We start from the raw sequence: 14,703 nt of genomic DNA, 5'->3' as shown, positions 1-14,703 counted from the left end.
AGGGCCAGTCTGTCTCTCACGGTGTCTATCTCTCGGGGCCAGTCTGTCTCTCACGGTGTCTGTCTCTCGGGGCCAGTCTGTCTCTCACGGTGTCTGTCTCTCGGGGCCAGTCTGTCTCTCACGGTGTCTGTCTCTCGGGGCCTGTCTGTCTCTCACGGTGTCTTTCTCTCGGGGCCTGTCTGTCACGGTGTTTGTCCCTGGGCCTGGGTGAGAGAGGGACGTCCAGACTCTTGCTGTTCCTCTGTTAATCCCTCTCGCTCTGACTGTCCTCACTGCTGCCGCCGAATGAACCCAATCGAATTTCCTCTGCATGCTGCTTGATATTGGGCACTGACGACCGTCTCTCTCTCTTGCGCTCTCTGGGAAGTCCTCTCTTCCACCGACTGTCCCTCAGTCTGTCCTCCAGCTCTCTGCGTTGTTTCAGTCCTCCGGTGGTCTGTTTGTTTGTTTGTATATTTCATCAGCCTTATCAGTCGTCAGACAGACCTGAGTAATTGATCGTCTTGGATGGGGGGATCGATGGCTCTCTGAGAGATCGATGCACCGAGCCGCAAGGTCAGACAGGGAGAGGGGGAAAGAGTGAAACAGTGAGGGAGGGTGTCTGAAGGCAGTTTAAGTAAACCACCTGGCTGCTTGCTAATTGGCTGGAATTGGGCTAAAAAAAACTGGAAGTGATACTGCTGTCTGATGACAGGGCACTCCTGCTAGGTGGGGAGAGCAGAGAGGGAGAAGGACAGACTAAAACGTGAAGTGGGTCAGGTAGCTCTGGCCTCTCCAGCTTTCTCCTCTCCCCCTTTCCCACTCTGTACAATGGGCGTCTGATCAACTTTAAATCCTGGAGTGGAACAGATCCCCAGGTTCTGGGACATTCTGGATCAGTGGGATGAGCGCCTCCTGCTGGTACACCAGCACATTACTGCTGTAGCCTGGTTTTCCTTGGAGATCTCCCATCCCGGCGCGGTCCGTGACCGAGCCCTGCTCCACCCGGTGAAGTGGCCGACACTGCCAAGCTGTGACTCCACACAGAGCGCGGTTTCCTGGCTGAGCAGGGGACGTCTCTCTGCTGCCCCTAGCGGAGGACAGGGGTGTCCAGGCCTCGTACCGGGTGCAGGAGGGCGAGGCAGCGACACCTCGCCTGGCTGTCTGACGTCTGTGTCGCTCTGTGGGAGGGGGGCAGGCCGGGTCGCTCTCTCTATCTACCGAACGCCCCCCAGGGGCAGGTAGCTGTGATGGATTGGGAGAGCGAGTGCTTTCTGACAGCTGTGGTGCCACACGCGCACACACTGACGAACAGGGAGAGACAGGTGACCTCCCTTCGCTGGAACACAGGCAGCAGCTTGGGCCCTGAGCTGTGTGTGTGTGTGGAAGTATAGTATGTGTGTGTGGAGGTGTGATTGTAGCTGCGTGCGTATAGGTGTGTGTATATATGCATGCGTGTAGGTGTGTGTGTGTTTAGGTATGTGTGTAGGTATGTATGGGTGGAGGCGTGTGTGTGTATAGGTGTGTGAGCCAAGGACCGCATCCTTCCCAGAATCCCCGCCACCACGCACAGACCAATTAAGGGGTGGGGCCTGCCGTCTGATTCCAGAAATTCATAGCGTCTCTGCGTCTTCTGTGTCATCTGCATCCCTGCATGTCACATTCCTCTTCCCACTCCACACCTGCGTCTCACACCTCCACATTCCAACTCACAGGTCTTCCCGGCAGCCGGAAATTCATGCTGACAGCATCTTCTGTGCTCTTCGATATAATGCGTGACAAAGTGTGGTAGATAAAGATAAGAAATCGGTTTGTTCGTGGTTAAATGTACCTGGGGTCTGTTGGAGTCAGAGTTCTGGCGTGGATTCTGGGTTACCGGTTGGGTTGATCACTGGGAGCTTGTTTCCGTTGACACGAGAGGGATAGAGACAGGCTCTGGGGATCTGCATAGTAGCAGGTTTATTCCATAGGAACCAAATCTCTGGAGTCGTGATCTGCATGGAGGCCTCGATACTCATGCTCAGCATTCAGGGAATGTGCTTGATAAGGTCGGCTCAGAGGATGTAGGGGAGAATCAGCTGTGAGACAGGAACCTGGAAACTCAAGCCATAACTATATTTAGGTCTGAGACTGAGGTAGGAGTCTTTACACAAAGGGTGGTGGGTGTCTGGAACTTACTGCCCAGCCACGTTTTTTCAAAGGTGGATCCCTGGGAATGGATTTGATGTTGGGATCAATGTGCTCAAAACCTTCAGTGGCTCCAGCACGAAGAAACAGTGCAAACGAAGCCAATTGACTCACTACTGGGTTCTAGGCCGCCATTAGGAGTTCAGCATGAGAAGTGAAGGACTCTGTGGCTCAGCTCCCAGGTGAGGACGGGCTGTTCGTAGCCTCCCGTTTCCTTCTGCTAGTCTTCCCGTTCCGAGGGGAAATTGCTAGGAGGGAGCCAAGCTGCTATCGCTGCCCTTGGGGAGGGGCGGGGAGGAGGCGGGGGGGGGCAGCTGGCGCTTTGAAGTGTTGCTTCTCCAAAAGCACGGCGCTCGAGACGGAGAGGGAGATGGGCGGGCTGGATCGAAGCCGGAGACCAAGGGGAAAATCCATAACAAAGCCGTTTGTTCTTGGGAGGAAAAACTCTGTATGGTTTTCTCAAAGGCAGAATCTTTGACGTCCTGAACTCTCTGCGGTAACCGAGCGGGGGAGAGGGCTGGAGGTCACCCCCTCCTCTCCAGACTGCTATCCTTCTGTTCCTCCTCTTCTCTCCCCTGGCCCCATTCTCACACTTCTCCCACTGTTTCTGCAGAGGAGAGAGGGGGATAGAGAGGGGGCAGAGGGATGGAGAGAGTGAGAGAGGGAGGGGGGATGGAGAGAGGGAGAGAAGGAGAGAGGGGGAATGAGGGAGAGGAGGAGAGAGGAACAAGAAGGAGAGAGGGAGAGAAGAAGACAGGGGGAATGAGGGAGAGGAGGGGAGAGGGAGAGAAGGAGAGAGGGGGAATAAGGGAGAGGAGAGGGAGAGAAGGAGACAGGGGGAATGAGGGAGAGGAGGAGAGGGAGAGAAGGAGACAGGGGGAATGAGGGAGAGGAAGAGAGGGGTAGAGAAGGAGATGGGGGAATGAGGGAGAGGAAGAGAGTGAGAGAAGGAGACAGGGGGAATGAGGGAGAGGAGGAGAGGGGTAGAGAAGGAGACGGGGGAATGAGGGAGAGGAGGAGATGGAGGAGAGAAGGAGACGGGGGAATGAGGAAGAGAAGGAGACGGGGGAATGAGGGAGAGGAAGAGAGGGGTAGAGAAGGAGATGGGGGAATGAGGGAGAGGGGGAGAGAAGGAGATGGAGGAGAGAAGGAGACGGGGGAATGAGGGACAGAGGGAGCAGCAGGGTGGAGAGACAGGCGAGGAGTGCCTGCTGCAGGGGTTGTCCAATTGCAGCTCTGCTGGTCACTCAGTGTGAATAAGACAATGTGACAGGTCGACAGGGCTATGTAGGTCAGGAACCATTACACTGAACCGCCTGGGTGTGTGTGTGTCCTCCCAGAACTGTCCGTGTGTGGATCAGTGATCAGTACATGTCAGTGTCCACGGTGAGAGTGTTCAGGGTCCAGTGTGTGTACCTGTTTGTGTATCAGTGATCAATATGTGTCAGTGTCCAATGTGTGTGTCCACCGTGTGTGTGTTCAGAGTCCAGTGTGTTTACCCGTGTGTGATTCAGTGTGCAGTGTGCGTGTGTCTGTTTACTGCGTGTGTATCAGTGTGTGTGTGTCTGTTTACTGTGTGTGTATCAGTGTGCAGATTCAGGTGTGTGTGTATCAGTGTGTGTGTCGACAGGTTCAGTTATGTGTATCAGTGTGAGGTGTGTGTGTCGGCAGGTTCAGCTGTGTGTATCAGAATGCAGTGTGTCGACAGATTTGGGTGTGTGTATCGTGTACAGTGTGCATGTGAGTCAGTGTGCTGTGTGTGTGTCGGCAGGGTCAGGTGTGTGTATCAGTGTGCCGTGTGTGTGTCGGCAGGGTCAGGTGTGTGTATCAGTGTGCCATGTGTGTGTCGGCAGGGTCAGGTGTGTGTATCAGTGTGCCGTGTGCGTGTCGGCAGGGTCAGGTGTGTGTGTTTACCTAGGGCCTGTGAGTCCCTTCGTCTCCTTATGCCTCGACACTGAGGACGTGAAAATCACAGGATTCCCCTGTGTGGTCCTGCGACCCGGGCCTGGGCTCTGAGCAGCAGTGCTCCCACTGGCAGCTCATGAGCAATGTGTACTAATCCCCCAGTGTCAGCTCTGCGTCAGCTCTGCGTCTTCCCGGCCGGATTATCCAGCATCACTGGCCTGGGCGAGTCGATTCGCTCACAAATTCGGGATATCCCTTCCTCTGTGAATTCTTCGCCCCAGTCTTTTTGTTTTGACCCCTGGGGCGATGCTGGGGCTCGGTCGGATAGTTTTGGCTGTGTGATAATTTGGGGTATCCAGCCGGTGATTCTGACAGAGAGACCCAGGCCTGTAAATCTTCTTTGAGCCCCCCTGAATCTCCTGTTTCTGAAGAGTGAGAGCTCATGTAAATCGCAGATCAATTCCGCAATCAGTTTGTTCAATCAGAGGAACACTAGTCCTTAAGGGTGGCAGAATAGTGAGATTCCCGTTTCAAGTGAGCTCTAAATTATTTAACTTAACACATCTCCTTAATTGATCGCCATTAAAGAGTTTCACGTCTTTAGAAATGGGTGATTTAATGATGATCCCTAAACCCTTATGGGCTGGGGCGCTCCAGGATGGAAATTTGGAGACTGTGGCATGACTGGATTCTGAGCAGCTGAGGCTTATACAAAAATGCGTGATTTAGCGTGTGTCCATGTATTCTATCTGTGTAAAGTCAACTGTACAAATGAAATAATAATCATGGCGCCGTAAACCCTCTTTCTGAGTTTGTCACTGCGATTCATAACTAAATCTGGAGAGTGGTGGGGGTAAGGGGTAGGGGGTGAAAGGTCAAAGGTCGTGAAGCTCTTGTGTGGCCCTAGCCAGGACTGTGCTCTCCTGGACTGCAGACACACCCCTGGAAGCCCACACACAACACAGTGAGCCCCCGGTACACACAGATAAGTGGGATTTCTCCAGCGCGAGGGCTGATTAACACGTTCGAGGGGGAATTACGGCTTTAATCGTGACGCCAGCTGCAGCGCTTTTCCGAAAGAGGCATTTGGGCGCGCTTGTGTGTAGACGCAGGGCTGGAGGTGTTAAGAGAGGAAACAATAACCGCACACTGCTGGGATTGTTGGATTCCAGAATTCCCCCTCGGGGATCTGCATGGAATCCGGCCTGTGTTTACTCCAGCCTGCTGGATCGGGTGGTGGAGTCGGCTGCTCTGCTGTTTGCTGTGTCCCAGGTGCCCGAATCAGTGGATAAACATCTAAAACAAAGCTGCAGGAAATCAGCAGATCACTCCTCCACTTCTGCAGCCGTTCCCCCTCTGCAGTCTGGCTGACTGCTGCAGCTCCTGTCCTGCGTGGGGCGGGGCTGGGGCAGAGCAGGGGCGGGGCTGGGGGCGGGGCCTGCAGTCACACTCCACCCACACACCCACCTGTCGGAGATGCCCCCTCACTCTGGGGCTGGCCCAGGGCACCCTGGTCAACTTAGGGGGACCCCAGTTTCAGAGGGCAACTGGCAAACCTCCAGGAGAGCTAGCCTGGGCTGCTCCCCTTCAGCAACCCTCCGACGCTCTTGAACCGTGGGGTCCCTGTTGGAAAGGGATCCCCGTTGTAGCACAGCCCTCCCCCCCCACCAGAACTCTGCTGTTCCCCTAAACCAGCCTGTGCTTTCTGCAGCACTCATGGTCCAGATGTCGGTCGAGGGACTGGGGATCGCCGGCACCGCCCGGAGTATCGAGGCGTGGGGAGAGATGGGGGGTGACGCGGGGGGGCGCTGGGACGTGCCGTGCATGTGTCAGGTTCAATTATCCAAGCACCACAAAGCGCGACGGCGGAACGTGAATAATTGATGTCACATGTTTGTGATCTCGGCTCGCTGCCTGGAACAGGTAGTTCTGGTTGTAGCGCTCTCAGGTCCCCGGTGCGAGGAGGGGGGGTGCGGAGTGTGCGCTCAGCCCTGGGAGCCCCTGTCTTCCTGTACGTGGATAGTGTCTGAGGGCACCGCGCCGCTTCGGTGCTGAACAGAGAGGACCGGGAGAGGATCTGATCCGTGTGTTTGAATCCTCAAGGGCATCGACACTGTCGGCCCAGCGGGCTTCTTCAGAACCAAGTGATCCGAATCCTCCGGGGCATCGACAGTGTCGGCCCAGCGGGCTTCATCAGAACCAAGTGATCCGAATCCTCCGGGGCATCGACACTGTCGGCCCAGCGGGCTTCTTCAGAACCAAGTGATCCGAAACCTCCGGGGCATCGACACTGTCGGCCCAGCGGGCTTCATCAGAACCAAGTGATCCGAATCCTCCGGGGCATCGACAGTGTCGGCCCAGCGGGCTTCATCAGAACCAAGTGATCCGAATCCTCCGGGGCATCGACACTGTCGGCCCAGCGGGCTTCATCAGAACCAAGTGATCTGAACCCGAGGACGCAGGTGGAAATGCTACAGGGAAGTGCTCTTAAACCCGAGGTCAGAAGGCGCTTCTTTGCACAAAGGATTGTGGGAATTCACGCTGTCCTTGTCCCAGTGCCCTTGAATCTGTTTCCAGAGTGGGTCGACTATTAAATAGGAGCCACTCTCAGCTGGGGATGGGAGGAACTTGGGGAATTTTAGCCGTTCCTGGTGAGTGAGCGCTGGGAAAGTTGGCCGTTTTTCAGTTTTTAACGGAAACTCTTCATTTCTGATTCAATTCACAAAGTGCTGTGTGAATTGTATCCATTCCTAATTCCTAATCCCGTGAATCTGAGCCGGTTCTAATTACCATAACCTTTGAATCTGAGCCGCTTCTCATGACTCACTCTGTGGATTTCGGCCAGTTTGAATGATTAAACCCTGTGAACCTCGGGCATTTCTGACTCTCCACCGTTCTCATAATCTTACCTTCCAAAGTTGGATTGTTTCTAATTATGGGTGTCATGTTTTAGCCAAGGTAAAGAGTCAGCCCTGTGAAGCTCTCGAACCCTGTGATAAGAACATCACAGAGGTTACAGATGAGAGGAGGCCTTCTGGCCCATTAAACTCGTTTGGTAGTCAGTAGTTAGTTAATTTATTGAGCCCAGGGTGTCATCGACCTCTTGCAATGACTTGCTTGAAACAAACCAAGGTATTGGCTTCACCATAGCATGTTCCACGCTCCCACCACCCTTTGTGCAAAGACGTCTCCTGCTCTCAGTTTTAAATACACTTCCACGTGGTTTCCACTTGTGTCCTCCTGCTCGTGTTGAGCTGTTGATTCTGGGTTGACTTTGTCTGTGTCTTTGAGGATCCTGAATGTATCGGGTCCCTTTGTTGTCTTCTCTGTTCAAGTCTAAGACTGTTCAGTTCCTCCTGGCAGTGTAGCATTTCTCCTTAATCCCCAGAATGATATGTGCGTTCCAGCCTGCAACGTGGGGAAATTAAGGCAGGGTGCTGTTCGCCAAACCCATGTCCCTAAGTCCTGGAATCCTTCCTGGAAGCTGACGTAAGACACCCCTGAAATAAACGTGTCATCTCACGTTCTGGGGGTCTGGAAGGGAGCTGTGGATGAGTTCGGATCTCCATCTCCTCTCCTCCTATCTCTCTCCCCCTCTACCCCCCTCCTTCACAAAGAACAACAGTTAAACACCCGCAATTAGGCTGCTAATTATTTCAATTAAGAATCCGGAGGCTCAGGTAAGCAGAACGAGGGCTGGATCGCCTGGTCTGCCAGCCTCGTTCCCGAGAGAGCTGGCAGCTAAAGACCCCGGAACCCGGGAGCAAATTGCAGCAAACGAACCTTAATTGCTTCCATAGTAACCCCCATCGACTGCGCTGAGCTGGGCTCTTGTGAGAGCGTGCGCACTAGCTCACAGCAAGCTCGGGCGCTGGCCACAGTGTCTGGGTACCTCTAATCGTTGATTTAGATCCTGAGGAAAATTCTGCTGCTGCTACAAAAATGTGTTAGTTACCCTGGACTGGGACACTGGCTGGGATCTCTGAGCTGTAGGGGCTCATCCTGGACTGGGACACTGGCTGGGATCTCTGTGCTGTAGGGACTCATCCTGGACTGGGACACTGGCTGGGATCTCTGAGCTGTAGGGGCTCATCCTGGACTGGGACACTGGCTGGGATCTCTGAGCTGTAGGGGCTCATCCTGGACTGGGACCCTGACTGTGATCCTTAGGGGTTCAGTCTGGACTGGATACCATTCCAGCTGTCAGTTTTTGTGACTGAAGATCTTAAATTGTCCGAAACTGGAATATGGGAATTAGAACTGCCATTTCCAGAAGTTTAAAAGCCCTAAAGCCAATAAGAGCGTCCCTTCTGCACTGCACTGGTTTCTCTGGTCTTTCTTGTATTAATATATTTCCAGTATGTAAAACATTGCCGTGTGTGCACACCTCATGACTTCCAGCAGGGATTACTAAGGCCTTAGGCAGAGGACGACATTTTCTTCCATTTTTTTTGCATTTTAAACTGAAGTCAGGAGGGTGTGGGGGTGTGGAACAAGCTGCCGGGCCGATGGCTTCTTTCCCTGGACGTCTGCATGAGATAATCGGATCGGTTATCTCCTCACCGCCAACTGGGCCAGCTGGCCTGTCCGTCCTCTGGCCTGTGACCTGCTGGTGTGAGAGGCTGTGCCAGTGCAGAATTCGGAGTGCTGATACTTCCCTCCCGCGTGTCCTCCTTCATCACTCCTCCCTCTCTCTTTCTCACCCCCCCTCATCTTCCACCTCCCTCCTCTCTCTCACACGCCCCCCCCCCTCCCTGCGCCCGGAGCGATCTACAGGCACAGATGTCAAGACACATTATTCCGGATCCCTGCACTCCCGGGTTTTTCTTTGCTAAACGAGTTGTTCCATTTTTCCGACGCAGCCAAGCGGGCCAGGGGTGATGCGAGGATGTTGCGTTTTAAAAGGACTGCAGCCCCTGGTCTTGACACTGGGAGGATTGTGTCACTCAGTGGGTATTGAGTGTGTTGCAGGAGAGTCCCAGCAGGGGGCGCGCAGGAGGCAGGTTGGTCCCTGAAGCCCAGAGATCGCTGGTTCCAGTCTGGGTTCATGTCAGTAACCCACAGTGGTCAGGATTCCCTCTGCAGTGGTGCACAGTGGCCTGCCTGGGCTGGCTGGCTAGGAACCTTGCTGCTCAACAGCGCCACCCCAGTGGCTGGGCTTGAGATTGCACCTCCCACTGGCGGCTGAGCTCTTCAGTGGAGACTACAGGGACTCACAAGCATGTCTTTGTGCTGGAAGAGTCCTCACTGCCGTGTCTGTAGCCTTTTACCCACGAGCTGGCCATTGCGATCTCAGCTAAACTCTTGCCAAGCGGGACTGCTTTTCAGTAAAACTTAGAAGAGGGTTTGTTGACAGATCAGTGCGTTAACACACAGAACCGGCTATGAAAACCTTGTTTCAGATACCGGGAGGTGGGTGGGGATACTAATATCGATATACACCTTCAAGTCTCCTTGCATACATGCATATGTGGTAGTTGCAACAGAGATTTGTATCATATTAAAACACATGGACGTGATGATGGCACATGTGTGAGATTTTAGGTGGCATTCTGATTACATGGCAAGATCATGCAGTTTCTAAAGTGCCCAGCAAGCACAGTGCTCAGTGTTCTTTGTCCTGTAATTGTGTCAAGCAGTGAATAACTCCCATTGATCCATCTCATGCACTAAATGCTGATAGCCAATCACGTCTTATTTAAGATATGACGGGCTAGCTAGCCATTGTCCCAGAAATAGTGCTTTGGCTTTCACGCACACACCCTCCGCTACACACACACACACAGAAGATGTTGGAAGTGTTATTAAAAGTACCAGCTTCTGGAGAATCTGTGACCAGCATCTCTCCCGCTGAGCAGCAGAGGACGAGAGGGAAGGGGGATGAGTATTTTTAGCGAGGGGAAGGAGGAGGGGAGGAGAGACAGGATTGGGAAGAGAGACATGTCGTTGTTGCATGCTGTTAGATCCAGGGAGAACATGTTTCCCCCGTCGGAGTCGGCGCAGGGAATACAGCTTGGCGATGTTTGACAAGACAGAGGAGCTTGTCTCAGCGTCTGAGTGCGCAGATTGTGCAGCTCCGAGTTGTTCCTACTCAGGGTGACTGCTGTTGCTTTCGTTATCATCAACCTGACTGCACTCCACACACCTGACTGTGAGTGCACTCCACACACCTGACTGTGAGTGCACTCCACACACCTGACTGTGACTGCACTCCACACACCTGACTGTGACTGCACTCCACACACCTGACTGCACTGCACTCCACACACCTGACTGTGACTGTACTCCACACACCTGACTGTGACTGCACTCCACACACCTGACTGTACTGCACTCCACACACCTGACTGCACTGCACTCCACACAACTGACTGTGACTGTACTCCACACACCTGACTGTGACTGTACTCCACACACCTGACTGTGACTGCACTCCACACACCTTACTGTGACTGCACTCCACACACCTGACTGCACTGCACTCCACACACCTTACTGTGACTGCACTCCACACACCTGACTGCACTGCACTCCACACACCTGACTGTGACTGTACTCCACACACCTGACTGTGACTGCACTCCACACACCTGACTGTGACTGTACTCCACACACCTGACTGTACTGCACTCCACACACCTGACTGTGACTGTACTCCACACACCTGACTGTACTGTACTCCACACACCTGACTGTGACTGCACTCCACACACCTGACTGTGACTGTACTCTATACAACTGACTGTGACTGTACTCCACACACCTTACTGTGACTGCACTCCACACACCAGACTGCACTGCACTCCACACACCTGACTGTGACTGCACTCCACACACCTGACTGCACTGCACTCCACACACCTGACTGTGACTGCACTCCACACACCTGACTGTGACTGTACTCCACACACCTGACTGTGACTGCACTCCACACACCTGACTGTGACTGTACTCCACACACCTGACTGTGACTGCACTCCACACACCTGACTGGACTGCACTCCACACACCTGACTGTGACTGTACTCCACACACCTGACTGCACTGCACTCCACACACCTGACTGCACTGCACTCCACACACCTGACTGTGACTGTACTCCACACACCTGACTGTGACTGCACTCCACACACCTGACTGTACTGCACTCCACACACCTGACTGTGAGTGCACTCCACACACCTGACTGTGACTGCACTCCACACACCTGACTGCACTGCACTCCACACACCTGACTGTACTGCACTCCACACACCTGACTGTACTGTACTCTATACAACTGACTGTACTGCACTTCACACACCTGACTGTACTGCACTTCACACACCTGACTGTACTGCACTCCACACACCTGACTGCACTGCACTCCACACACCTGACTGTGACTGTACTCCACACACACTGACTGTGACTGTACTCCACACACCTGACTGTACTGTACTCCACACACCTGACTGTGACTGCACTCCACACCCCTGACTGTACTGTACTCCACACACCTGACTGTACTGCACTCCACACACCTGACTGTGAGTGCACTCCACACACCTGACTGTACTGCACTCCACACACCTGACTGCACTGCACTCCACACACCTGACTGTACTGTACTCTATACAACTGACTGTACTGCATTCCACACACCTGACTGTACTGCACTCCACACACCTGACTGTACTGCACTCCACACACCTGACTGTACTGTACTCCACACACCTGACTGTACTGCACTCCACACACCTGACTGTACTGCACTCCACACACCTGACTGTGACTGCACTCCACACACCTGACTGTGACTGTACTCCACACACCTGACTGTGACTGTACTCCACACACCTGACTGTACTGCACTCCACACACCTGACTGTGACTGTACTCCACACACCTGACTGTGACTGCACTCCACACACCTGACTGTACTGCACTCCACACACCTGACTGTACTGTACTCTATACAACTGACTGTACTGCACTTCACACACCTGACTGTACTGTACTCTATACAACTGACTGTACTGCACTCCACACCCCTGACTGTGACTGCACTCCACACACCTGACTGTGAGTGCACTCCACACACCTGACTGTGACTGTACTCCACACACCTGACTGTGACTGCACTCCACACACCTGACTGTGACTGCACTCCACACACCTGACTGTGACTGCACTCCACACACCTGACTGTGACTGTACTCCACACACCTGACTGTGACTGCACTCCACACACCTGACTGTACTGTACTCCACACACCTGACTGTGACTGCACTCCACACACCTGACTGTGACTGCACTCCACACACCTGACTGTGACTGTACTCCACACACCTGACTGCACTGCACTCCACACACCTGACTGTACTGTACTCTATACAACTGACTGTGACTGTACTCCACACACCTGACTGTGACTGCACTCCACACACCTGACTGTGACTGCACTCCACACACCTGACTGTACTGCACTCCACACACCTGACTGTGACTGCACTCCACACACCTGACTGTGACTGCACTCCACACACCTGACTGTACTGCACTCCACACACCTGACTGTACTGCACTCCACACACCTGACTGTACTGTACTCTATACAACTGACTGTACTGCACTCCACACCCCTGACTGTGAGTTCACTCCACACCCCTGACTGTGACTGTACTCCACACACCTGACTGTGACTGCACTCCACACACCTGACTGTACTGTACTCTATACAACTGACTGTGACTGTACTCCACACACACTGACTGTGACTGCACTCCACACACCTGACTGTGACTGCACTCCACACACCTGACTGTGACTGCACTCCACACACCTGACTGTACTGCACTCCACACACCTGACTGTACTGTACTCTATACAACTGACTGTACTGCACTCCACACACCTGACTGCACTGTACTCTATACAACTGACTGTGACTGTACTCCACACACCTGACTGTGACTGCACTCCACACACCTGACTGTGACTGTACTCCACACACCTGACTGTACTGCACTCCACACACCTGACTGTGACTGCACTCCACACACCTGACTGTGACTGTACTCCACACACCTGACTGTGACTGCACTCCACACACCTGACTGTGACTGCACTCCACACACCTTATCTGCAAACCAAATTAAAAACTGAAATTGTGGAAGAAACACAAGCGGAGGAGAAAAGGGAAAGCTGTGATTGAATATTGAAATAGCAATAATACAGCCTGCGTGAGAGAGACCCCTCCAGCAGTTTCATCTCTTCACGCTGCACTTGTGTTGCGTGTCAGAAAGAGGTCAAGGGGGTTAATTTCCCTCACACGGCTCGTAATTACTCCCCAGGGACCCCGCTGCGGTGCTGGAACGTGGGGGCGCGTCGCGGCTCGTTGGCTCGGGTAGCGACGTCTCTCGTCACTCACGGCCCGTGTCCCCTGTCAGCGCCTCCTGGCAAATCGGGTCGCGCCGCCCGCGCAGGGCGGTGATGTCATCGGCAGATCGGGCTGCCAGGGTGGTTTTCAGAGCTTCACGCTTCGGAGGGGAAGATAAAGGTTCTTTCTTCTTGCATTTGTGAAACTACACTAAGCATCAGCACTTATCACTTAACAAACACTGTACCGAATTCACGGGGTTGTCGTATTGAGCAGACAGCAGGATAAAAGTGCCCCATTTGTGCCGAAACGACAAGAACCATAAAACTGGGATGGATTTTTCCCTTTTCCTGAAATTCCCTTCTCCAATCCCAGCTGCTCCGGCTGTGCCTCGCCTCATCTGTGCACGTTCCCTCTCCTCCTTCCTCCTGTGTCTTTCCCCCTGCCAGGGCTCCATCTCTGGCTCTTCAGCCATCGTTCCGCTTTTCCCTGTGGTAGCTCTGACCCAGTTTCCCAGTTTTTCTCTTTTTTTCCCAGACTTCTGTCCTTAAAATGTCCTATAACTGCCCCCACCCCTCTCCCCCGCGGGACACGGCTGCTTCTATTCCCAGACACGCATCTTATTTCGCTCCGGGCTCGACAGTACTGCTCGGAGAATTCGGATCGGTGTTAGTGCTTGTCGCCCCACCAGAAAAATGCATTGAGTTTGGAGGGTCAGATGCAAAATGGTGGAATAATGTATTTGCTGTTGCCTTTTTGTGGCATATTGCATTTCTGAAGTACCTAAAGTATCTGCTGTGAGGGGCTCAGGTGGTGGCCAGCTCTAAACGAGGGCTAATTAGGCTGAGAGGTGGACTAATTGGTGGGTTTCATTGGGGGATCATCTTCGCCCTGGCCTGAGGACCTGACGCCATGTCTTAGCCTCACAGGCTTGACAGCTCCTCAGCCGCAGCGGTGATCCGGCGCTGAAACTGGGGTCTTATTTCGAATCGTGCTTCGCTGCTCCCAGTGCACTGCTGGACGGAACTGTTTTCTCAGCACGAGTCAGAGCTCTGACCTTCTGGCGTCAAGCAGGGGCCCATCTTCGGGCTCTTGCTAGTTCTCCAGGAGTTGTCCCGGGGCTGGTTTTCCAGGGCAAGGGAACAGCAAGGAGAGAGATGAAAATGAGAGTGCATTTCCGAGAGAAGAGAGAGGCAGGAACAGTTATGTGTAATGGAAAAGGGAGGGGTTTACTGTTCAAGAACTTTTTGCTGGTCTACATGGAGATGGA

The 14,703-nt window shown here is 53.5% G+C and overlaps 1 protein-coding gene across 1 annotated transcript in view; it reads left to right on the top strand.

The window, feature by feature from the left end:
• The window catches only part of efnb3b (ephrin-B3b), a 69,536-nt gene that overhangs the window by 32,265 nt on the left and 22,568 nt on the right, over positions 1-14,703 (top strand). The gene's annotated exons all lie outside the window — the stretch shown is intronic.

Source organism: Lepisosteus oculatus, chromosome 3, assembly GCF_040954835.1.
Source record: "Lepisosteus oculatus isolate fLepOcu1 chromosome 3, fLepOcu1.hap2, whole genome shotgun sequence".
Classification (NCBI taxonomy): domain Eukaryota; kingdom Metazoa; phylum Chordata; class Actinopteri; order Semionotiformes; family Lepisosteidae; genus Lepisosteus; species Lepisosteus oculatus.
Note: the sequence above shows the minus strand (reverse complement) of the source record. Positions and strands in the feature narration are given on the sequence as shown.